At 43.0% G+C, this 24,369-nt stretch overlaps 1 protein-coding gene across 4 annotated transcripts in view; it reads left to right on the top strand.

Moving 5' to 3' along the window:
• Positions 1-24,369, top strand: part of LOC129480770 (supervillin) — a 277,840-nt gene that overhangs the window by 87,679 nt on the left and 165,792 nt on the right. Inside the window, exon 1 of one of the 4 annotated variants that reach the window (XM_055275026.2) lies at positions 13,341-13,892. The exons of the other annotated variants lie outside the window; for them this stretch is intronic. The gene's annotated coding sequence lies outside the window, so the exon portion shown is untranslated. Of the gene's footprint in view, positions 1-13,340; positions 13,893-24,369 lie in introns of those variants that run through there. 4 annotated transcript variants of the gene reach the window in all.

Here is a 24,369-nt window from a genome sequence, read left to right as displayed (position 1 = left end):
AGACAGGTAAGGGACTTGAGGGTTTTCTTAGCTCCACGTGGCTGCATTGAGAAAACTAGTTAACATTTCATGGGCTGGTGGGAGTGTCATCTTATCGTTCTCTTTTTTTTTTTTTCTGGTAATGATTTTTTTTTTTTGATATTGACAAAAGCTTAATCATTTCAATTAAAAATGCCACTAATTTGACTTTTTAAGTAAAAAATGTAGGGGTTTTTAAAACTACTTTCCTACTACCAAAAAATCAGGAAGTATCTAGCTCTCTAAATTGGGAAAGCAAGCAACGTTATAAAAACACTGAAGGAATCTCTTTCTTCGTGACCTTTTGTTAAACTCGGTTTAAGCTGTAGACCTTATTTAAAATAAAATTTACCACAGAACAGGAAACAGAAGCTGTGGAAGACTCGAAATACACCTTTGTACTTCTCTGTTCTTCACCTGCTCTCTCACTGTCTCTACACACACACACACACACACACACACACCTACCTACCTATACTTGCATGAAAAATGGGTAGTAAAAGTAGTGAAGAGCAAACAGAAGGTACAATACAATCAAGTAAGAGGTTGAATATAAACTGGAACAAGTCTTAATTTTTTATTTCACTTTCATTCGGATACGTTTACTAATTTTCTTTGCTAGCTTTAAGACTTTTAAAACATTCTTTGGCCCTGGGAGGGAGTTGTATAACCATAAAACTTGAGAATCCTGGCCCTAGAATAAATGTTCCTTTTAAAACCCCAAGGACAGAAAATTGAATACAGCTGTGCAAAAAAGAAAAAGAAAGCAAGAAAAGAAAAAAAAAGCCAAGTGATGGTTTAGGCTTGCAGGCACACTGACCAACTTTCCCAGTGCACTTGGGCTGTGGTTTCCTGGAGATGGGAGATGGGGAACTTTGGTGTACTTCTTGAAGGTTTCAGAAGAAGGCCAAGACTTCTTCAGAACTGTATGTTTCTGGGATATGGTTAAGAGCACATTCTTTTTGGCATGGTTATCTGTCATCTTGCTTGTCCTAAGCATGTCCTCTTGTTTCCCCCTGCAGAGGATTGGGGTTTCTAGGTCATTCTCTGTGATGCCGTGATTCTGCAAACCTTACAGTTCCTACCTAAAAGTAAGCTTCAGAGTTTAAGCAGTTTCCACCAGTCAGAAGATGGAGCGGATGAGCTTTTGAGACCCAGTCTTGCTCTTCTCCCTCAGTCACTGAATTTGCCTCAGTATGGCCAGTTTTCAGACACGGTCCTGAGAACACGGCATTGCTACTCTCTGCTTCTCCTCTCCCTGGATGGAGACCAGGATGTTGCTTCTCTGATGTTTGCCTCATGGGTTCCCATGTTAGGTTTGTGACCCACAGGGAGCTGTCACTGGGGACCTTACTGCAGCCTGGCATTAATCACTTTGCTCTTTGTCAGGCCATGTCACGATGATTCATACTTCTTCCTCTACAAGATTAGATTACTGTAATTTTCATATCCTGGACTGCCCACGAGGGATTTGAATTAATACTTGTTGGTATAGAAAGCAGGATCATGTTTCTGGGGAGAAAGGACTGAACTTGCCCACTTGGCCATCATCAGAAAACATTAGGCAGGGCCTGGCTGAAAAATAATCCTGCCTTCAGGGCTTACCACATCAATTAGCTTATCATATGGGCCAGCAAGCCGTGTCTCTGTGAACACATGGTCCCTGGGCAGCAGATTTGTGAAAGTGATGCCAAGCCCAGGAGATCAGAATGCCTGGAAGATTTTGCAAGGGAGTCCTATACTGAAATCAGACACTGCTTAATGAGGAAAATCTTTCCCAAAGAGGTATTTGAGAAGGAGGTAAACCAATTCAGGCATGTGGAACAGCCTGCACAAAGCCAGCAGGAATTACGATCACAGATTGCAGGGCAGGGGGGTGTCTATGAGGGATAAAGTTGCCTTTGGAAAAGAACTCATTGCCTTGTCATTTTCCCTGTAGCATACGTATTATTTGCCTTATTCGTTCAACAAATGTTTATTGAGCACTTACTATATCCCAGGCACTGAAGATGAACAGCAGTTCACAAACCAGACAAAAATCTCTGTCCTCACACAAGTCACATTTTAGGGGGCCCATGTCACTAGGGGTACAAGCGTAAGCTGAAGGGAGCTGTAGCAAGGAGTTAGGAGTACCTGGAAGAACTCCTAAATAACTGTAGTTGTTTGAAAACATGTTTGCTTATTTATTTTCTCTCTTCCCTTTGATGCAATTTGCACCCTCTATCCCACTAATGAGATTACCAGCCATCTTTCAATAGATCCTTGGGAGGGAATTACTTGTACTTGCTAATGAATAATCCACTTTAGTATCCCAACAGATAATAACTTCAGGGTCTTCAAAGGGTTATCTGATCTGCTTTGGCCTGAATCTCTATTGGAGGGAAGTTGAGGCATGCTCAAAGGATTTTATCTTTGCTTGCTCTCCTACTGTCTAATAATTTTTATTTCAGAATGCTTTGCTTTAAGATATTTTATCTCGCTTGGAGCGCTTTATTCCTTCCTTATTTATTTATTTTTTGAGACAGAGTTTCACTCTATCGCCCAGGCTGGATTTCAGTGGCACAATCCTGGCTCACTGCAACCTCCACCTCCCAGGTTCAAGCAATCCTCCTGCCTCAGCCTCCCGAGTAGTTTGGACTACAAGAGCCTGCCACCACACCTGGCTAATTTTTGTATTTTTAGTAGAGACACAGTTTCACCATGTTGGCCAGGCTGGTCTTGAACTCCTGACCTCAAGTGATCCTCTCGCCTCAGCCTCCCAAAGTGCCGGGCTTACAGGCGTGACCCACCACACCTGGCCCCTTCCTTCTTTTTTTCCCCCTCATTGTTGAGGCTGTTCTTTGGAGAATGTGAGATAGTGCTATGCCTCAGAACTGTAGAATTTCAAGTTTTTAGAATTTGATGGCACTGTGGGAATCTTAATCCAGACCAGCGATTTTCAGTCCCCAGACTAAAACCAAGCCCTTACCTGAGGGCAGTGTAATGAGAAATCTAAGAAAATGAAGTGAATGTTGTATTAAATATAAAGTTAAATTTATTCAGTTGATTTCTACATCATTCTGTTATTTTCTTTTCTTGAATTTTTCAGGGTTTTTTTTTTGGTGTTCTCCACCTACCCCAGAAATCAGTCTTCCTGATCTCAGCCTTCTACCCCCCACCATTCTGTCCCCACAGCTGACTCCTGTCGGACCCCATCCTCCCACACCCCGGTTTTCAGATGGGACCCTCCTCCTCAGTCTTGTAGCCCTTGCTCTCAATACAGAAGTCACTGGCTAAACCTTAGGGTAGGAAGTTCCACTCATGCTGTCAGGGAGACATGGCCCAGGATCCACAGTTGGAGCCAAAGATACATTGTTAAGATACAACACATGGTGTTTCTTGTTTCTTTCCTTCTTTCTTTCCGTCTTTTCTTTCTTTCTTTCTCTCTTTCTTTTTCTCTCTTTCTTTCTTTCTTTGGTTCGTTCGTTCATTCTTTCTTTCGTTCTTTCTGGTGGAATCTCGCTCTGTCGCCCAGGCTGGAGTGCAGTGGCACGATCTCGGCGCACTGCAACCTCTGCCTCCTGGGTTCAAGTGGTTCCGTTTTATAGAATTATTGGGACTGTGGTTCCATTCTATTACAGGCTTATTGGCCTTCCGTGGGTTGGCCAAGTGCACAGCCATTACGTAGAGCTCTGTTTCTGGAGGAAGATGAGAATGGAACCTTCACTGGGCTAGAGAGTGCTTGGCCCAGGGGATGTGGGGTTTCTCGGTCCTTGGGGCTGGGAGAACATGCTCAGAGAGGGCTCCTTGCTCCCGTGTGTCTCTAAGGTATAGATGATGCTCCCTGAGGAGCACAGTCTCCTGGAGTTTTTCTTTCAGGAATAAGAATGATCCATTCCCTCTTGGTATTTGGAATCAGCCAAACAAACCACATGTGGTGCTGAGCTTTGTGATGTCAACAACAGCAGGGAAGGGAAGAGCCTCCCGGGTTCTCACTCCACTGGCCATATCGCCGTCAGCTCATGTCCCCATTTGAGCAGCAGCCTCCCTGGTTCTGTTGGTGCAGTGAGCTGCTGCTTGACTGCAGACAGAAATCCCATATTTTTAGATATCTAGCGGCCCAAACGGAGCATGTCACACTTTGTACATCTCTGATTACTCTCAAGACTCTGAGCCTGGTGTCCAGGAATGCAATGTTGCTCCAGCCATGTGCGAGGCTGGGTTTCTGGAGCCAGGACTCATAAACCATGGTCCAGGCTCACCCCTGGCAAGCTCACATCTCATTTTGACCACGAGGCCAGCAGTTCTCTTTGTGTTGAGCTCTGCTACACACCCATTGCTCTGAAGCCACAGCCTGGGAGAGAAGAGTTGGCTCACTCATCAGTGGTTCAAGCCAGTGACTTACAGATGACCTTGGAGCTCAAAGATTTTCAGCTAAAGCCAGTAAAGTTCTCCAAAAGCTTTGAGAAAAATCAAGACCAGACCAGACAGACAGAAAGACAGACTCAATTGATTGAACTATTAATTGATTCAGATTTCTGGCAGGGGTGGGGGGTTGTTGGTTGAAAAATATTAACTGAAAATAATATCTCCTTTTTTGTCTTAAAAAAGAAATTTATGCACAGACAAAATGACTTGCCCACGGTACAGAAGGCCACAAGCTCAGATTCATACAGGTGTATCGGTGTACATATCAGTAGACTACAGCATGTCTCTGTCTTCTCCCATAGAGCTCAAAATCCTAAGCTTTTTGGGAAAAGGAAATGATTCCAAGTCTGGTTCCATCGTGGCAGAAAATAGGGCAAAATACAGGTCCTGGTTGCCTAGTCTTTTCATCTCCTGGAAATGAGCTGCTTAAAAAATACCTCCAGTGATTGATCAAGTTCATTGCCCCGTGGAAAGCAGAACTTTTCAGAAGGCAGAAGCAAGGAGACAGAGAGTGTTGTTGTCTTACTTTGCTGCACTGACAGTCCTGGCCAATGCTCTGACATCATCTTGAGTCCAGAAATAGGAGTGAGAAATGGACAGTGAGGCCACTACACAGAAACATTTGAGCTGGTGATGCATGTTTTCTTTTCTGCCTGTGAGCTGAGGATCCAACTTGTGACTCTTTCTGCAGCTCTAGAGGGATATTACATATTGATTAATCCACCCCGACAAAAGGGAGAATGTTGTAGCTGCATTAAAATGAGAAGAGATCGGCCGGACGCGGTGGCTCACGTCTGTAATCCCAGCACTTTGAGAGGCTGAGGTGAGCGGATCATTTGAGGTCAGGAGTTCAAGACTAGCCTGGCCAACATGGTGAAATCCAGTCTCTACTAAAAATACAAAAACATTATTCAGGCATGGTGGCATGTGCCTGAGGTCCCAGCTACTTGGGAGGCTGAGGCAGCAAAATGGCTTGAACCCGGTAGGTGGAGGCTGCAGTGAGCTGAGATCTTGCCATTGCACTCCAGCCTGGACAACAGAGTGAGACTTTGTCTCAAAAAAAAAGAGAGAGAGAAGAGATCTAACTGCAGACTATTTTGATATTTTCAGTCCACATCACAAACATTTATTAAATTTACTGAGTGGCACATGTTACTAGATCCTGGCAATATGAAAATATCATGGAGTCTCTGCCAACAGCCTAGAGATTGAGAATCAGAGACCATGGCCAGGAGAGGTTTGTAGGGGAAATATTCTCAACTAAGGCTTGAAGTATGATTAGGGGTTTTCTTTCTTTCTTTCTTTCTTTCTTTCTTTCTTTCTTTCTTTCTTTCTTTCTTTCTTTCTTTCTTTTTCTCTTCCTTTCTTTCCTTTCTTTCTTTTCTTTCTTTCCTTTCTTTTCTCTTCTTTTCCTTTCTTTCTTTCTTTCTTTCTTTTTTTCTCTCTCTCTCTCTCTTTCTTTCTTTTTTTGAGACAGAGTCTCACTCTGTTGTCTAGCCTGGAGTGCAGTGGCACAATCTCAGCTCACTGCAACCTCTGCCTCCCAGGTTCAAGTGCTTCTCAGCCTCGGGAGTGGCTGGGATTACAGGCTCGAGCCACCATACCTGACTAATTTTTGTATTTTTAGTAGAGACAGAGTTTCACTGTGTTGGCCAGGCTGGTGTTGAACTCCTGACCTCAGGTGAGCCATCTGCCTCAGCCTCCCGAAGTGCTGGGATTGTAGGCATGGGCCACTGCACCTGGCTAGATTAGGGGTTTTCTAAGTGAGAAGAGTGGAAAGGCATTCTGAGCAGAGAGAACAAACTAGATAGGAATAGGAAGGATGGCCAGGGTGGCTTCTCATGGTTGGGCACAGGTCACCTGCTGGTGGGAGGGAGGATAGGAGGTTCCAGCTCAAAGAAGTGGGACTTTGGAATGTATCCAACAGGCTGCCCATCCTTGAGTTTTTTGTTTTCTTTTGTTTTCTGTTTTGCACCAACACAAGTAATTGCATCCCTCCTAGGTTTATCTAAATGTGGTGTTGGTAATGAAGCAAGGCATCGCAGTCCTTGTAAGCCTCACAGCTTGTAGGAGTACACCTGCAAAAGTACGTCACTGCAGGTCTTAGTCTGTATGAGCTAACCTAAGGGTTAAGTGTCATTTCCAAAGTATTTATTTGTAACTGGATACCTTTTTTCTCCTACTGATAAATATCTAAATGCAAGAGAGTGACAATGATTTTAAGGATAGTCTTACATTTGTCCTTTAACAAATTTATTTTTATTTTTTATTTTATTTATTTTATTTGTTTATTTTGAGATGGAGTTTCTTGTCACCCAGGCGGGAGTGCAGTGGCACGATCTCGGCTCATTGAAACCTCCGCTTCCTGGGTTCAAGCGATTCTCTTGCCTCAGCCTCTGCAGTAGCTGGGATTACAGGTTCGCACCACCATGTCTGGCTGATTTTTGTATTTTCAGTAGAGATGAGTTTCACCATGTTGGCCAGGCTGGTCACAAACTCCTGACCTCAGGTGATCCTCCCACCTCCGCCTTCCAAAGTGCTGGGATTACAGGCGTGAGCTACCATGCGCAGCCTATTGTTTTAAACTTTATTTTTTATTATATTCATTTTACTATTTTTTTAAAGAGATGGGGTCTCACTATGTTGCCCAGGCTGGTCTCAAACTCCTTGCTTCAGTCCTTTCACCTCGACCTCCCAAACTGCTAGGATTACAGGCATGAGCCACTGCACCCAGCCCCCTTTAACAAATTTAATTTTAAAAGTTTGCCATATGGGTCAGGATCTGGGAGAATTTGCTAGATTAAAAAATAAAAACATAAAATATAAAAAAGACGAAAAGTTTGCCATGTGGGCTTCCATGGGTGAGAAGCAAGCGCTATCCACCTGTCTGTTGGAGGCAGCACCTGCCAGGCCTACGCTTGAGAACTGCTGGGGGACTCTCCAGGACGGTTTTTATTGGTAGTTAGCAGGCAGGATGGGGCCGTTTAAAGGCCATTCTGGAAGCGGCGGAGAGGATGGGTTTAGAGAGGTGGAAGTGAAGTTTGGAGACTCCAGGCATAAGCCTGACTCAGGCCCATAAGAACATCAACGGGGTGGAAGGAGAGAGGAAGGTTAAAGGCAGGAACCAAGGCATAGTGACTGCTGAGATCTGAATGATCACTCAAGTGAGGCAGGGCCCTGATTTCTGGTTTGGGTGGCCAAGTTGCCGATGGGGAGGTTGTGGTCAGGTAGGAAACCAGGAACAAGTTTCCTGATGGGAGATGGGAGAAGACGGGTGTAGCTTGATTTCTCTTGAGTTCCATGTTCCCATGAGATGCTCCTGGTTTGCTGAACTTCAGGGAATCACCAATCTTCTGACTTCTGCTTTAGGTGTGGCAGACGGAGCTCACTCTGGGAGAAGGTAGGATGATACCAGCAGGCTCGGAGTCCTGGAAAACATATGGACATTTGAGGGAGGCAGAGGTGGACACTCAGTGAAACAATTGAAGAGTGATCAGAAAGGCAAGGGAGAGCTGAGGAAAGGAGTGTTGGAGACATTTTGCAAAGAGGACATTCAGTGGAGGCAGAAGTGGTCAGAAAGTGCCAGACACCATAGAGGCCATGTCCAGATGAAGCCTCAGGAGAGTGTGTTGTTGGAAGAGAAGTTTCTGGGTTGTAGGGGAGCCAGAATCCAATGACAAAACTTGCTGGAAAGCACATGGGGCTGGGTGAGAGGAGACAATGGTTCTGGAACATTCAGGATGATAAAAAGAAGAGAAGGTAGGTGAGAGCTTGAAGAGAGAGGTGGGGCCAAAGAAACTTTGGGGGCAAAAGATGAGTCACTGGAGCATATTCTGGGCTTGTGTTGCCTCCTCAACGAACTAAAAAGAAGCCTCATCTCTTCTGTGCATGACCTGGCATTCCCCAAAGTGCCAGAAAAGTCCAGCATAAGTTAGACTGGCCTCCAAAGTGGCGATTCAGGGAGTTTGGATCTAGGTTTTATGTTATGGAAACTGAGAAGATAAAGGGCCCTGAAACCTCCATCTGCCCATTCCACTTCTGGGAAGGCTAAACTGTTATATCATCTATTTATTTTCAAGAATAAAAAGTTCGGCCGGGTGTGGTGGCTCACACCTGTAATCTCAGCACTTTGGGAGGCTGAGGCAGGCAGATCACATGAGGTTAGGAGTTCGAGACCAGCTTGGCCAACATGGTGAAACCGTGTCTACTAAAAATACAAAAATTAGCCAGATGTGGTGGCAGGTGCCTGTGATCCCAGCTACTTGGGAGGCTGAGATAGGAGAATCGCTTGAACTTGGGAGGTGAAGGTTGCAGTGAGCCGAGATCGTGCCATTGCACTCCAGCCTAGGCAGCAAGAGTGAAACTCCATCTCAAAAAAAAAAAAAAAAGGGCCAGGCGAGGTGGCTCATGCCTGTAATCTCATCACTTTGGGAGGCTGAGATGGGCAGATCATGAAATCGAGAGATCGAGACTATCCTGGCCAACATGGTGAAACCCTGTCATACTAAAAATACAAAACTTAGCTGGGTGTGGTGGCATGCACCTGTAGTCCCAGCTACTCAGGAAGCTGAGGCAGGAGAATCACTTGAACTCGGGAGGTGGAAATTGCAGTGAACCGAGATCGCGCCACTGCACTGCAGCCTGGCAACAGAGTGAGATTCTGTCTCAAGAGAAAGGAAAACAAAAAAGAAAAAGGAAGAGTTCTAGAGAACAGATTTCAAAAACTTGTTTTCTGTTATATTTATAGCAGTATTCACATTGGAAGACCAGCGCAGTGGCACACTTTCGTTATCCCAGCTACTCAGGAGGCTGAGGCAGGAGGATCACATGAGCCCAAGAGTTCAAGACCAGCCTGAGCCAAATAGTGAGACCCTGTCTCTAAAAATGAAATATAATCGAAAACTGAGATGACCCGATCTCCTCCCTTTCCAAAAAGTTGTTTTCTTGCTATTTCTCCAGAGTAGGTCAGGTTTTAAAAATTAATCTGGGGCAGTCGATGAAATTTCTGAAAATTATGTGCAGGTTTCCTTTTTTATTTTTGGATGGGCCCTAGATATTAGAGGTGCTCTTTTTAAGTATCTACACAGCCTGCTAAATAAACACATTCAATTGAAAGCAATGCTTTCCATTTCTTATTCTATATCAAATATTTTACTTTCGGATTAACTTTCATTCTTATAGGGAAAAAGAAATATTTCCAGTTTGAAATTCTTAAGATAGCACTGATAATAAGTAAATCTCTATAGATTTATGTGAAGTACAGTTACAGTAAGAGGCCCATTTACAAATGGATTATATTTGAAAGTTTCATTTGAAGTAGGTTTGTTTTTTGGGTTTGGGATGCTTTTTCCTTGGAAAAAATACTTAATTAAACTTTTTTTTTTTTTTTGAGACAGAGTTTCACCCTTGTCACCCAGGCTGGAGTGCAGTGGCACGATCTCAGCTCACTACAACCTCTGCCTCCCGGGTTCAAGCAATTCTCCTGCCTCAGCCTCTCGAGTAGCTGGGATTACAGGCACATGCCAGCTACCACGCCTGGCTAATTTTTGTATTTTTAGTAGAGACAGGGTTTCACCACTTTGGCTAGGATGGTCTCGATCTCCTGACCTCAGGTAATCCATCCACCACAGCCTCCCAAAGTTCTGGGAGGCGTGAGCCACCCCACCCCGCTTAATTAAACTTTTAATTTTGAGATAATTACAGGTTCAGATGTAGTTGTAAGAAATAATACAAAGCGATCATGAGGGCTTTTTACTCAGTTTCCCCAGTGATAACATCTTGCAAAGCTATACAATAGTATCACAACCAGGATATTGACACTGATGTGGTCAATCCAATAGAAGAGTTCCAGAACAGGGGTCTCTCATGTGGCCCTGTTAAACCACCTCATCCCCATCCCTAACCTCTAACAACTCCCATCTTTTCTCCATTTCTATAATGTTGTCATCTGGGAAATGCTATGTAAATGTACTCGTATAGTATCTAACATTTTGGGATTGGCTTTCTGTCACTCAGCATAATTTAATTCCCTGGATTCTTACCCAGGTTGTGGCATGTACTAATAATTTGTTCCTTTTTATTGTTGAGTAGTATTCCATGGTATGGATGTACCACAATGAGGATTGGGTAGAAGCTCATTGCTTTTGCCTAGGGGTGTCTAATTGCTCTAGCACTGTTTGTTGAATGGCACAGAAATCAGTTTGGCATATTCATGTGGGCCTGTCTCTGGGTTCTCCAGTCTGTTCCACTGATCTATGTTATGTGTCTGTCTTTTTGCCAATGCTGTGTTGTCTTGATTACTGTAGTTATCCAGTAAGCCTTAATATGGGATAGATTCATTGCTCTAACTTTTTTCTTCTTTTGAGATGGAGTGCAGCCTGTGGTCCAGGCTGGAGTGCAGTGGCATGATCTTGGCTCACTGCAACCTCTGCCTCCCAGGGTTGGGTTCAAGCGATGCTCCTGCCTTATCCTCCCTAGTAGCTGGGATTACAGGCATGCACCACCACGCCTGGCTAATTTTTCTGTATTTTTGGTAGAGACAGTGTTTCACCATGTTGGTTAGGCTGGTCTCGAACTCCTGATGTCAGGTGTTCCACCCGCCTCGGCCTACCAAGGTGCTGGGATTACAGGCATGAGCCACCATGCCCGGCCTAACTTTTTTCTTCTTTTTCAAGATGGCTTTTAGCTATTCTAGGGCCTGTACCTTTACTATAAATTTTAGAATATCTGCCAAAAATCACTGTGAGGCCAGGCACGGTGGCTCACACCTGTAATCCTAGCACTTAAGAAGGCCAAAGTGGGAGGACAGCTGGAGCCCAGGAGTTCAAGACAAGCCTGGCCAACCTAATGAGACCCCATCTCTACAAAAACTAAGAAATTAAAAAATTAGCCCAGTGTGGTGGTGCACATCTGTAGCCCCAGATATTCAGGAGGCTGAGGCAGGACGATTGCTTGAGCTGGGGAGGTGGAGGCTGCAGTGAGCCATGATTGCACAACTCTGCTCCAGCCTGGACAACAGAGCAAGACTATGTCTCAAAAAAACAAAACAAAACAAACAAACAAACAAACAAACAAAAAAACCTTGCAAGATTTTGATAGGAATTTTGTTAATCTGTAGATCAGTTTGGGGACAATTGACATCTTTTGTATGTTGATTTTTCTTCCAATTCATGATTATCATCATTGGAAAGAAGTGAGTGTGATGAGTCTTCTAAGCCAGGCAGATAGCAAAAAAATTAGGAAAGTAAATGGATTGCACAGGAAGAATTAACTGGGATTTAAATAATCAAAGACAAAAAGGATATATAAAAGAAGTGACGAAGGAGACTTACCCTATTAGAGTCCAATGTATTAATCTAGGACAGTTTGGTTGCTACAGAGAAGCAGTGTGCAAAAACTTAAGAGGCACACAAAAGATTGATGTTTATTTTGTGGGAGTGAATCTTTTTTAGGAAGGAAATAGCACTATTGTGGTAACAGTGATTCATTTTCTCCTCCTATCTTCTCTTTACAGAGAAGACCCAGATAGTGAACTGTTTTATGTAAGTTTTTATTTATTTTTGCCCTACTTTTCTCTAGGGAGGGGCTTACCACAGCTTATAAAAATACGTAAAACAAGATCAAATAAACTTTAAAATGAGGAAAAAGCCAATATGGTCTGAGGGAAAAGAAGATCAGGGTCAAGACTGAGATTAGGATGCAAAAGCCATGCTATGAAATTTTGTTTGTGTGTTATCTTGAGATGGGTAAAAAAAACAAAACAAAACAAAACAAAAAACAGTTGACTGGGACAAATTTTTTTACCCCTAGCACAAAACAGTCATGAAGCCAATGTTTAATTATTATACCTGTCATCTTTTCACCTGGCCTCAGGACTGTCCTTTTAGGGAGAGGCATTGTTCTGTAGGGTTAATTAGTAACAGGAATTTAGATCTTGCTTAGAGAGGCCTCCTGTGCTGGCTGAAGCAGCTGGTGGTCTGAGAACCCTGACACCCAGAGGCATACCACTGGGAGGCCCCGCGCAGCACACAGCTTTTGCTGTACTCCAGCCCAAGTCTTATGGGGTTTGTGGTTTATATTGAGGTTGGTGCAGACAATTAAGACTCTCTATTCTTGGTACCAACAGGGACGGAGACCTACAATTGTAAGTATTTTTGTAAACAGGGTTGTGATATTTGTTTGAGTGTATTCAACATGTCAGTGGCCTTTTAATGTTTAAAAAAATGCGTATGGCCATTTAAGAAGTGGTTGTGCTTCCTAGTTAATATTTTTTTCATTAGGTTAGGTTCATCTGGTTTTTCAGTGAGGTGAGCTACCTGAGAGCCATAGGAAGATAGATCTTGCCAGTTCAGAGGACTGACTTTGGCTTGAAGATAAAATATTTGTGTCATTTTCGAGAAAGTACTTCCAGCACAATGCTTTCTTCTGATGATTCATTTTCTACAATTATTGGAAGTGGGAAGAAATCCACAGAGGTTACAGAATTTGTAAACTTGTAGAGACATGTGCCATTATATCATGCTGTTTCATAGATGTGTACGTCTGTTAGTTACTTTTCGGGCATTCATTGTATATATGTCTGTTACTTACTTTTGGGGTGTTCAGTGTCTGAGCTTTATCAATGGTTGTGTGCTCCTTTTTTAGCCTAAAAAAACTAAGGTAGAGAAATGTTTGCTCATCCAAGTCTGTATTGTTGTAGCTTATTCAGTAGACTGCTGTTGTATTTTTAATTTCTCTATAAAACAAGCTGAAAGACAGTGTGGACAACCTAATTGCATTTGAAGTAGCTGCTGGCCAGGCCTGCTGCAACAGCTGATGGGCTCCTCTGAATTTCCAGGGCTATTTCTGGTAGATGAGCTGGTATCAAGGCTCTCTAGTTCAGGCCATAAAAGGCCCGTCCCATGTGAAGTTGCTTCACTGCTCTGACTGCGTCCTCCCCAGGCTGAAGTGTCCTCAGGTTTCATGTGGATTTGCCCAGTAATGGATGGCTTCACCGAGGCCAGGTTGGGGAAGTTCAGCCTCGAGGACACTAGGGGACGAAAAACTTCAAAAAGAAGACTCTTTTTATTAATATTTTGGCGTTCTTTTTGGAGAGGAACTTTTGGGATGTAGCCTTTACCTGTTTCCTGAATTTGACATCCAAAAAGACTTTTGGAAAACACCATTCTAAATTTATCCTGTTCTGAATCATCATCACTTCTGATAGATGCAGTTGCTTGCTGACATCGTGATCTTTGATTTCGTACAACGCTATTTGGGTTAACTTTTGGGATTTTACTTTGTGCTTAGAATTTGAAAGTAGTATTCATTGGAAAGAGACTCCAAGAAAATACTCGAAGACATCAAAAGCTGGATTCGAGGATATAATGTGTTTTGTTTTGTTTTTTAAATTAGAAAAATAAGGAATTGCAGTGTGATTTTCTTTCCCCCTTTAACTTAGAGGAACGAGGATTATACAGAAATTTGAAGTAAGTGAAAAATCTTCCTATAAATCTAAATGCAGTAGGTTTTTTTTTTTTTTAAGTGCCATCTGTCTGAGCATGTTTCCTGAGGATTTGTTGACTTCAGTCATTGGAAAATTCCTGCCAGCGTTTGCCAGTTACTGCAGCCATTCCTGTAGATACCCTTGGGCATATTTCTTGCGTTGAGAAGGATTGGACTTTTTTTGTTTTTAAAGGATTTACTTTATGGTAGAGAAAGGCTTATTACTAACAATTTGGTTAATATAACTTAGTCAGTACATTCTGTCTAAATGTTAGCAATTGAAGTCTTGGAATTAAAGTATATTCACAATGCAAAGTACTTTAATAATCGTAGCACAAGTATGGGGGTGGAGTTCAGAAGGGCAAGTTTTATTTCACTGCCATTATAATTCATGTAAAAATAGAAAATCACCAGTGATCCTTTTGCATAATCTTTGTTCTGAGGGTTCTTTGCCTTGGTACTCTCATTCTTCAGGGCTTGATTTATAGAACTTGTGGTGTTCCAGAATTTATGAGAAAAACCTCACTGTAGGTTCTAGAGTTTGAACTGCATTTTATTTTTAAATTCTCCAAGAAAAAATACTGCATCAGCCTTTTAAAGCCCTGGAGATTGCTATGGTCTCTTTGTAATTTAGCTCAATGGTTTGCTTCTGCTGAAAAATAGCAGTGAACTCTAGAACACTGAAGGCTTATTTGACATGTTGCTTCTTTGAAAAAAAAAAAAAAAGATTATTTCTTTATACCATATCAGATGGACAAGTACGGGCAGTCATTATTTTTACCAGGTAGGAAAACAGAGTATTTATAGAGAAGAACTTCATCGGTGAATACTGCGAGGGTTCTTCACCGGAGGTAGTGTGGCAACCCTAGGGGGCATTTGAAAATGCAGGGGGGTGTTTCAGGTTTTCTCAATAGCTCACTGGCATTTGGGAGGATGCGGTTAAGAATTGTAAATGCCCAATTTACATGGTGTAGGGGACAGTCCCATACAGCATTACCCTGGCCAAACTGCTGGTGGTATTCCCTGTTGAGTAAAACTGCAGGGTATAAATTTTACCCTCTGTCTCCAAAAAAGAGCAGTCCAGTGCCAGGCAGATGTGTTCTGTCTCTTCTCACCAAACCCAGTGATGTCTTTGTTTTTTTTTTTTTTTTTTTTGAGATGGAATCTCACGCTGTCACCCACGCTGGAGTGCAGTGGCATGATCTCGGCTCACTGCAACCTCTGCCTCCCAGGTTCAAGTGACTCTCCTTGCCTCAACCTCCCAAGTAACTGGGATTATGGGCACCCGGCACCACACCCGGCTAATTTTTTTTGTATTTTTAGTAGAGACGGGGTTTCACTATGTTGGCCACGCTGGTCTCAAACTCCTGACCTCGTGATCCGCCCGCCTTGGACTCCCAAAGTGCTGGGATTATAGGCGTGAGCCCCTGCGCCCGGCACCCAGTGATGTCTTGAGGATCCAGGGCATCAAGTGTGCACTAGTAGTGTCAGAGAATTTGTCTTACAATGGAAACTTTGGAGTCTATACTCTCTCTGTCTGTGTGTATGCGTGTGTTAAAGATTATTTGGTCACCTTGATCACTGGATGAGGCTGATGTTTTACAAGCTATTGTAGTACATTAGGTGCCTTCCTGCCTACCTTTATGTTAGTACTATTAGTGCATTTAATTTTGCCACGTGCATAGTCTTCAAAGTGAAATGGCTAATGCACTCAGCTTGCAGTGAACATCAGTCAGCCATTCAACAAACACTTCTTTATCTTTGCTTCTACTTTGGAGACAGACTGTTTTGTGGTAAACAGACTTCTGGAAGACTTTGGAGTTCAATTCAGAGTGAACATCTTTGGCAACACCTGGGGTTATATAGTATTCTTTTTTTTTTTTTTTTTTTGAGACGGAGTCTTGCTCTGTTGCCCAGGCTGGAGTGCAATGACACAATCTCAGCTCACTGCAACCTCCACCTCCTGGGCTGAAGTGATTCTCCTGCCTCAGCCTCCCAACCAGCTGGGATTACAGGCATGTGCCACTGCGCCCAGCTAATTTTTGTATTTTTAGTAGAGACAGGGTTTCATCATGTTGCCCAAGCTGGTCTTGAACTCCTGACCTCAGGTGATCTATCCGCGCTCGGCCTCCCAAAGTTCTGGGATTACAGGCATGAGCCACCACAGCCGGCGAGTTATTTAATATTCTACAGCTGAGGAATTGTATCCAAAGGAAAGGGCCCTTGGATTTTTAAAAGGATGTCTGGTGAGCTCCAGCATGCAAGGCTCTTGGGCTACGTGGAGCGTTATGGAGAGTAAGCTGCTAGAAGCCTTGTGACTGTTAGGGTACAAAGGCAGCCTTGGAGTCATCTCCTGAATCTGCAGCTGCCTGGGATTTTAGGACACTCATTGCAATTTTATGTTAAAGCACTGATCTCAGGGTACCTTGCTGTGACCGGGAGTATCCGTAGATCTAGAACTTTCCGGCAGTTCTGGGCTTCATTGATTTGTGACTCAACTAGGAATCTTGTGGTCACCCTTGACTCCTCTCCCTTTAGGTCCCCGAGGCCTCTGCCCCACCACCTCCTCTTGAGCCTCGCCATCTTTTTTTTTTTTTGAGACGGAGTCTCACTCTGTCAGCCAAGCTGGAGTGCAATGGCGCGATCTCGGCTCACTGCAACCTCCGCTTCCCGGGTTCAAGGGATTCTCCTTCCACAGCCTCCTGAGTAGCTGGGATTACAGGCGTCTGCCACCAGGCCCGGCTAATTTTTGTATATTTAGTAAAGATGGGGTTTCACCATGTTGGTCAGGCTGGTCTCGAAATCCTGACCTCATGATCCACCCACATCGGCCTCCCAAAGTGCTGGGATTACAAGCATGAGCCACTGCTCCCAGCCGAGCCTCTCCATCTCTTACCTGGGCTACTGCTTTGCCCTTAATGGGTCACTTGGCCCCTGGTTTCTCCTCTGCCTGGTCCAGCCACAGAATGACCTTCCTAAACAAAAATCTCATCTTGCATTCGGCCAGGGCCAAACCCTCATCGTTCCTCACTGCTTACATGCAAAAGCCTGGGCTCCGTAGCCTCCCCTTCAGGGTCTTTCATGCCCCTGGAGTTCTGTTGGCAAGTCTCCCCAAAATGTCTTCTCTTGCCTCCCAGGGAAGCAATATCAAAGGAGATGTGCCAGAAGCTTCCTCTGACATGCCTCTGGCCTCCTGGGCCTCGACTCCAGCCTGTACTCTAGGGCTGCAGTCACTAGGTCCTGGTGGCCCTTTCCTCAGCAGCGGGGTACCCAGTGAGGTGGTTGGGTCTCACTTCTCTTACCACCCCCAGGGTCTAGCCCAGTGGGCACTCCAGAAATGTGAGTTGTTTGAATGGATTGAATTGTAACGACTTGTGGGTTCTTCATATCGAAATTTGGCTGTGATCCATCCAGTACTTTTGCCCTCATCCTATATTACTCACAGTAGAAGCTGGTGTTCTGTGTTATAAGTTCTCCTTTTTTTTCCTTCATCTATAACAATGCAAGCAGAAAGGTTCGTGTTACGGTAACAAGTCCGATGGGGTTTCTGTATATGGGGTTTCTGTACACGTGCTTTTGCCAACCCAGGAAATTAAGGTGTGCCGCATGAAGTCAGTCACTTCATTATTGGAACTTTGCCTAAAATGAAGAAACTCATCTAGTGGTGCAATTTGACCTGTGTTTTACCCATACAGTCAACTTCACCTTGGGTCACACATCCCAGGAGCAGTTTGCACTGTTGATCTCAGGGGCTCTTTAGTATTGGTTCAGAGACATCTCTGTCCCTCTTAGAGACACTCCCTATTGTAGGAGGTTTTAAAAGAGGCATTCTTTTTCCTCCTAATGTGCTTGTCCCCTTCTGAAAGTTGATCCTTTAATCCCGAACAAGTTTATAACCTATGTCTAACTGGTTTTTGTGTAAATATAGTAAAAGAAATAGTTTTCATATTTGCTTTGGGATCATTGGTCTGCCCATGTCACAGCCCTGGGCATATTCATTTCAGTCTATATTTTTTGGGCACTTTCCCTGTGCAGGGCTCCGGGTGGATGGGATGCAGAAGCCTATAGCGTATTCCCTCTCACTGGCAACCTCTTTCCCAGAGTGTTTTGGACAGGGACATAATGGAGCTATTTTACCAGTCAGAGTAGAAGGGATGAACAATAATAACATGCTGTCCATTATTACTGTGTGCCAGGCTTAATGCCACACTCTTTACCTCTACAATATGTCATTTAATTTTTCTTATTTTTTGAGACAGTCTTGCCTTGTCACCCAGGTTGGAGTGCAATGGCATGACCATGGTTCACTGCAGCCTCGAACTCCTGGGCTCAAGCATTCCTCCTTCCTCAGCCTCCCTAGTAGCTGGGACTATAGGCAATCACTACTGTGCCCAGCTAATTAAAAAAAAAAATTTCTAGAGGCAGGGGTCTCACTATGTTGCTTAAGCTGGTCTTGAGCTCCTGGCCTCAAGATATCCTCCCATTAAGGCCTCTCAAGGCACTGAGATTACAGGTGTGAGCCATCACGCCCGGACTCTAATTTTTATAGTAGCCCCCAAGAAATATTAGTGCAATTGTCTTCATTCCACTGAGGAAAAAACTGAGGGTTAGAAATGCTTGCCCAAGCTTGGGCACATACCATGAGGTCAGGGGAGAGCTGGATTTGAACCCAGATCTAGTTGACTTCAGTGCCTGTATTCATAACCACTGCTTTAGCCAGTGCAGCCCAAACTTTAATAGGAATCACCTGCAGTCTTGTGACTGCAGTGTCTGATTCAGTAGGTCTGCACTGGACTTAGAGATTCAACAAACAGGATCCAGGTGATGCTAATTCCTCTGTCTGAGGACCTGCTTTGAGCCACCTTAGGTTAATTCTTTGCCACATGCCTGAGATGGAAGCAACCAACTGGGGTGGGGGACTCGAAGGGGGCTTCCGAGGAGGAGAAGGAGTCTTTCAAGGCTCCTCCGTTCCTCTAGGCTTTTCATGCCACCCCTTCCCGCTCTCTACCTACACGGTTCTCTCCCGTTTGTCTTATTTTCCACTCTGCTCTTCTCCTGGCTTCTCCTCATGTTGAAAACATCCTCAGGTTTCATCCATTCTAAACAAAGCTCCCCTTGACCTCAAGCCATCACTTCTTTCTTTCCTGCCCTCTCGCCCCTCAGCACTGATCAGGAGCTCTTCTGTCCTCTCCTCTTGGACACCTTTCAAGACTTCCTGGTTACTTTGATGTCCCTGCAGCCTCCCTGGGATGTAGCCCCTCTCCGTGAGAATCCCATCTCAGGTCTAGTGAGGGTGATGGGGCTTGGACCTCCATACTCAGCGTCCACAGCCTGCTGTGATCTTGAGGTCTCCTGGTGGCCTTAGTTTTAAAATCATTTTCTGTCTCTTTGCTTGCTCAGCTTTCCTTCTTAAGGTCTATTTAAGATTTTTTTAAAAATCCTGGTGTTCCTCTTTATAAGGTGAATTGTTCAACATGTCCATTTCAGGAGGAATGCATTCATTTGGCTTTTAGGGCTGATTTTCTGTTTGTAAGTAGAAATTAACTCCCAATTAGCTGTGTGAGAATTTGTATCCTCTGTATCTGCTATCGATAGAAAAGAACAATTCAGTTCTGGGCGAAGACCCAAAGGGCTTTTTATTAATAATGCACCTACGATTCGTGAACTGTATTTAGGTTCATCAGAGGCCTCTCGTTTCTTTCTGGACTTTCAATTACGTTCTGAGCATGGAAAGTTGGCAAATAACTTAGGCTTGGATGGATAGATACAGTCATTGAATAGAAAAACCATATTGATATTTTTAGGTTTTTAAGATACTTTAAATATTTCAAAATTTTAAGTAAATACTCTTTCATACATTCTGAAACATTATATCTAATTTATCTCATTTAGCCAAAAATTTAAGACATATACATGTTGCAGTTGCACACGTGTTACTCCAAAACAAACAAACCACTCCAGCCAAAACCCAAATGGGAGAGCACTTGATTTTCAGTAGCTTAAAATATATTGAATTAAGAGGTAGGTTATGAAAGCGAAAATGACATCTGAATGCTTTAGTGGTTTTGGATATAAATTTTCTTAGGAATTTTTTGTTTGAGTTAAGCTGATAGTTTAGTTTACTGTGTGCTACATTGGTTACAAAATTCAGCTACATTTGTTTATTTTGCAATTAATTTGTTTGCAAATATTGCATCAGACATCTAAACCAGCTAATAACTCTATAGGTTTGAGCCAGGTTAGAAAAAAAGGCTTGGGTGTACCGTTAAGAAACAGCTAGCTCTCCAAATTGTGCTGATAGTCTTAATTTCCCCCAGATGTTCATTTTAGCCACACACACATAACCATTTGGATTTATGATTTTATACATTTTTTATTGAAAGTGCTGAATATTTTTAAATTCCGTGATTAGATAAAATTGGTCATTGTGCTTCAGAATAGGGTGACTCAGCTTTATGGGATGTACTTTACCCAACACAGTATTCTCCCATTTGAAATGGAATTTATGAATTTGGATTTGTATCAGGTCTTCACTCCAGAGGCATCAGAGAGCTTTCAGGCAGCCAACTATTCTTAAATATTTCAAAAGGAAGTTGCAGTGGGCACGTGGCATGGAGAACACAGCAGAGCAAAGTGATGTAGGGGCCATAACAGCCAACACGCTTTGTTTCCTTCATTCATTCACCTACCTCCCCAAAAGTCCAAAGAAGTGTTTTCCCTGCTCTCGGTGGAGGAGGAAGATTTTATCTGGAAATTGAAGGTGTCAATGGCCAGAGGAAGAAGGAGGAGCATTGATTTTCATGAATAACCAGGTGTGTGACCTTGGGTAAATTCTTAACCTCTCTGAGCCTCAGTGGCCTCATTCATTCAAACAAGGGTTGGACTGGAGGATTTCTAAGACCTCTTTTACATATTGGGATTCTGTAATCCAGAGGTTTCAGAGATCGAGAATAATCTGTCTTCCTTGGAAAGGCAACACCTTGTATCTGGAAGGTAGTAGTTCAAGGTGGGAGAGCAGGAACAAATTAGAAATGTGTTAAGAAAGATCTTTTTTAAAAAGTCCTCTCACTGTCCTTGCTTGTTTCTGTTGAAATACACAGACTGTTTCTCCCTTCTCTGATGGCTTCATAATCATTCTTTGTCTTTGATTCTTATCATTTATTTTATTTTATTTTATTTTATTTTATTATTTTTTTTTGAGATGGAGTCTCGCTCGGTCTCCCAGGCTGGAGTGCAGTGGCGCGATCTCTGCTCACTGCAAGCTCCGCCTCCCGGGTTCACGCCATTCTCCTGCCTCAGCCTCCTGAGTAGCTGGAACTACAGGCGCCCGCCACTACACCCGGCTAACTTTTTGTATTTTTAGTAGGGACAGGGTTTCATCGTGTTAGCCAGGATGGTCTCGATCTCCTGACCTCGTGATCCACCCGCCTCGGCCTCCCAAAGTGCTGGGATTACAGGTATGAGCCACCGTGCCCGGCCTGATTCTTTCTTTTGGAAAGTTTCTGACACCTCTTCAAATTAAGCTCTCATAGTTTCTTTTGTGTTCATTTAAGTATGTCTATTTTCTTTTCTCTAACCTGATTTATTCTTATCTTCTTTTGGACTTCTGCTTTTTCTCCTGATGTGAAACCCCAAAGTGGTCACAGCAAACTCGCTCAGGGATGCCTGAGACTGTCAGAATCTTCCTGTTCACAACAAGATGGGATGTGCTTGGCTTTTGTTTCCCTTTAAGTTTATTAGCTCACTGCCAGGTATTCATTTATTCTCAACAGTTGTTTTCTGAGCACTTACTGTGTGTCAGGGACTGGTATAGGTGTTGGGGGAAGAGCGGTAGGAAACAAAATTCCTGCCCTCATAGTGTTTAAGTTCCAATGGAATGGTACTAAAGTACCCTGAGTGATTCTCTTGATGTTCAGCCCTACGTCTGTTGTTCAAGTGCTTAGGTTAATAACAAAATGTAAAATACCTACCATGGTTTCACATAGTTATGTGTGTTTGATGTAGGGGCCATAACCGTGTGTGTGTGCCTTGAGAAAACTTAAGATCTACCTTCTTGGCAAATTTTAAATATATAATACATTGTTAGCAACTATAGTCACCATGCTATGCCTTAGGTTTCCAGAACTTACTTGGTAAGTACAAGTTTGCATCCTTTGACCAACATCTTTCCAATTTCTCCTACCTCCAGCCCCTGGTTACCACCTTTCCATTTTGTTTCTGTGAGTTCAGCTTTTATATCAAAACATCATGCTGCACACCTTGAGTATATACGATTTTCATTTGTGAATTATACCTCAAAGCTGAAAAACGACCCCAAAAAACCTAGCATGGTTCCTAACCAAAGGAGACACTTGTAAGGCTTTGTATCCTCCTACAGTTTGCATTTTGTATCCTCTGAAATTCTCTCTTCCCCTAGAATTCATGCTGATAAAGCTTATACACATTTAAAAATATATATTTGAGGCCAGGCGCGGTGGCTCATGCCTGTAATCCCAGCACTTTGGGAGGCCGAGGTGGGTGGATCACGAGGTCAGGAGATCTAGACCATCTTGGCTAACATGGTGAAACCTCGTCTCTACTAAAAATACAAAAGATTATCCGGGCATGGTCGTGGGCACCTGTAGTCCCAGCTACTTGGGAGGCTGGCAGAAGAATGGCGTGAACCTGGGAGGCAGAGCTTGCAGTGAGCGGAGATCGCGCCACTGCACTCCAGCCTGGGCGACAGAGTGAGACTCCGTCTCAAAAAAAAAGAAAAAAATATATATACATATATATATATATACTTGAGGCAAGTACAATTCAAATACCCATCTCTCTCTATTTTTAAAATCCGTGCTTTCTCTGCCATCATAAAATTCGATCTATAAAATGTTGATTTCATCACCAAGGCAAAGGTTGATGTTGATATCAAGCAGGATGTTACAGAAATAAATCACTGGATCAACTTGACTTCTTTCTTACTTTCAGACTTTGTCTCAGAACTTTATTAAACTTAGCAAAAATTAAAAATAAAGGTAGTCTTACCTGAAGACTTTGAGATGATTTTACAAAGAGTTTAGTAACATTGGATGAACTATTGTGTGTCACTAATCGTGTCAGAGAATCTAACTTACAACTGAAACTTTGGAGTCTGTAATCTTTCTGTGTGTTTTTTTTAATTTTTAAGATGATTCACCTGGTCACTTCTATCACTGGGTGAAGCTGATTGTATATAAGCTAGAACTGCCTTCTGCCTACCTTTATGTTAGTACTATTGTTATGTTTAATTTTGCACAAGTTGAAAGAGATTGCTTGGTTCACGGGGCCTTAAACATTTCAACATTTGTCCTTCACAAGATAATTATTTCATTAAAAGTAAATTACAATTTATTCAGTAGCTCTCCACATGAAAATAATAATCAGATGGTAAATGGATGCCCTAAGATATGTGGAGAACAAATTACCGTGGTATTTTAATGGAGAGAGTTTTCTTTTTTTTTTTTTTTTTTTTTTTTTTTTTTTTTATTATACTTTAGGGTTTTAGGGTACATGTGCACAATGTGCAGGTTTGTTACATATGTATCCATGTGCCATGTTGATTTCCCGCACCCATTAATTCGTCATTTAGCATTAGGTGTATCTCCTAATGCTGTCCCTCCCCCCTCCCCCCACCCCACAACAGTCCCCGGAGCGTGATGTTCCCCTTCCTGTGTCCATGAGTTCTCATTGTTCAATTCCCACCTATGAGTGAGAACATGCGGTGTTTGGTTTTTTGTCCTTGCGATAGTTTACTGAGAATGATGTTTTCCAGTTTCATCCATGTCCCTACAAAGGACACGCACTCATCATTTTTTATGGCTGCATAGTATTCCATGGTGTATATGTGCCACATTTTCTTAATCCAGTCTATCGTTGTTGGACATTTGGGTTGGTTCCAACTCTTTGCTATTGTGAATAGTGCCGCAATAAACATACGTGTGCATGTGTCTTTATAGCAGCATGATTTATAGTCCTTTGGGTATATACCCAGTAATGGGATGGCTGGGTCAAATGGTATTTCTAGTTCGAGATCCCTGAGGAATCGCCACACTGACTTCCACAATGGTTGAACTAGTTTACAGTCCCACCAACAGTGTAAAAGTGTTCCTATTTCTCCACATCCTCATGGAGAGAGTTTTCTAAGCTAACTTTTATGCATGTAGCATCTCCCTGGCTAACATGAGCATTGATGATAATTTCTACCATTAATGAGCTCGTTTTTTTTTTTTAATGAGACTTTGTTTTTACTTTTAAAAAACAGTAACCTAAGGCAGGTGAAGTCAAATTGTTATTGCTGGGAAGTTGTGTTTCAAAGGAGCACTGTAAATGATTTTGTTGAGCAGGCGTTTTTTTGTTTTGTTTTATTTTGTTTTTGAGACGAAGTCTCACTCTGTCGCCCAGGCTGGAGTGCAGTGGCATGATCGATCTCAGCTCACTGCAACC

The sequence above is a fragment of the Symphalangus syndactylus genome, chromosome 4 (assembly GCF_028878055.3).
Source record: "Symphalangus syndactylus isolate Jambi chromosome 4, NHGRI_mSymSyn1-v2.1_pri, whole genome shotgun sequence".
Taxonomy (NCBI): domain Eukaryota; kingdom Metazoa; phylum Chordata; class Mammalia; order Primates; family Hylobatidae; genus Symphalangus; species Symphalangus syndactylus.
The sequence above is the reverse complement of the archived record's forward strand: the minus strand, read 5'-3'. Positions and strand labels throughout refer to the sequence as shown.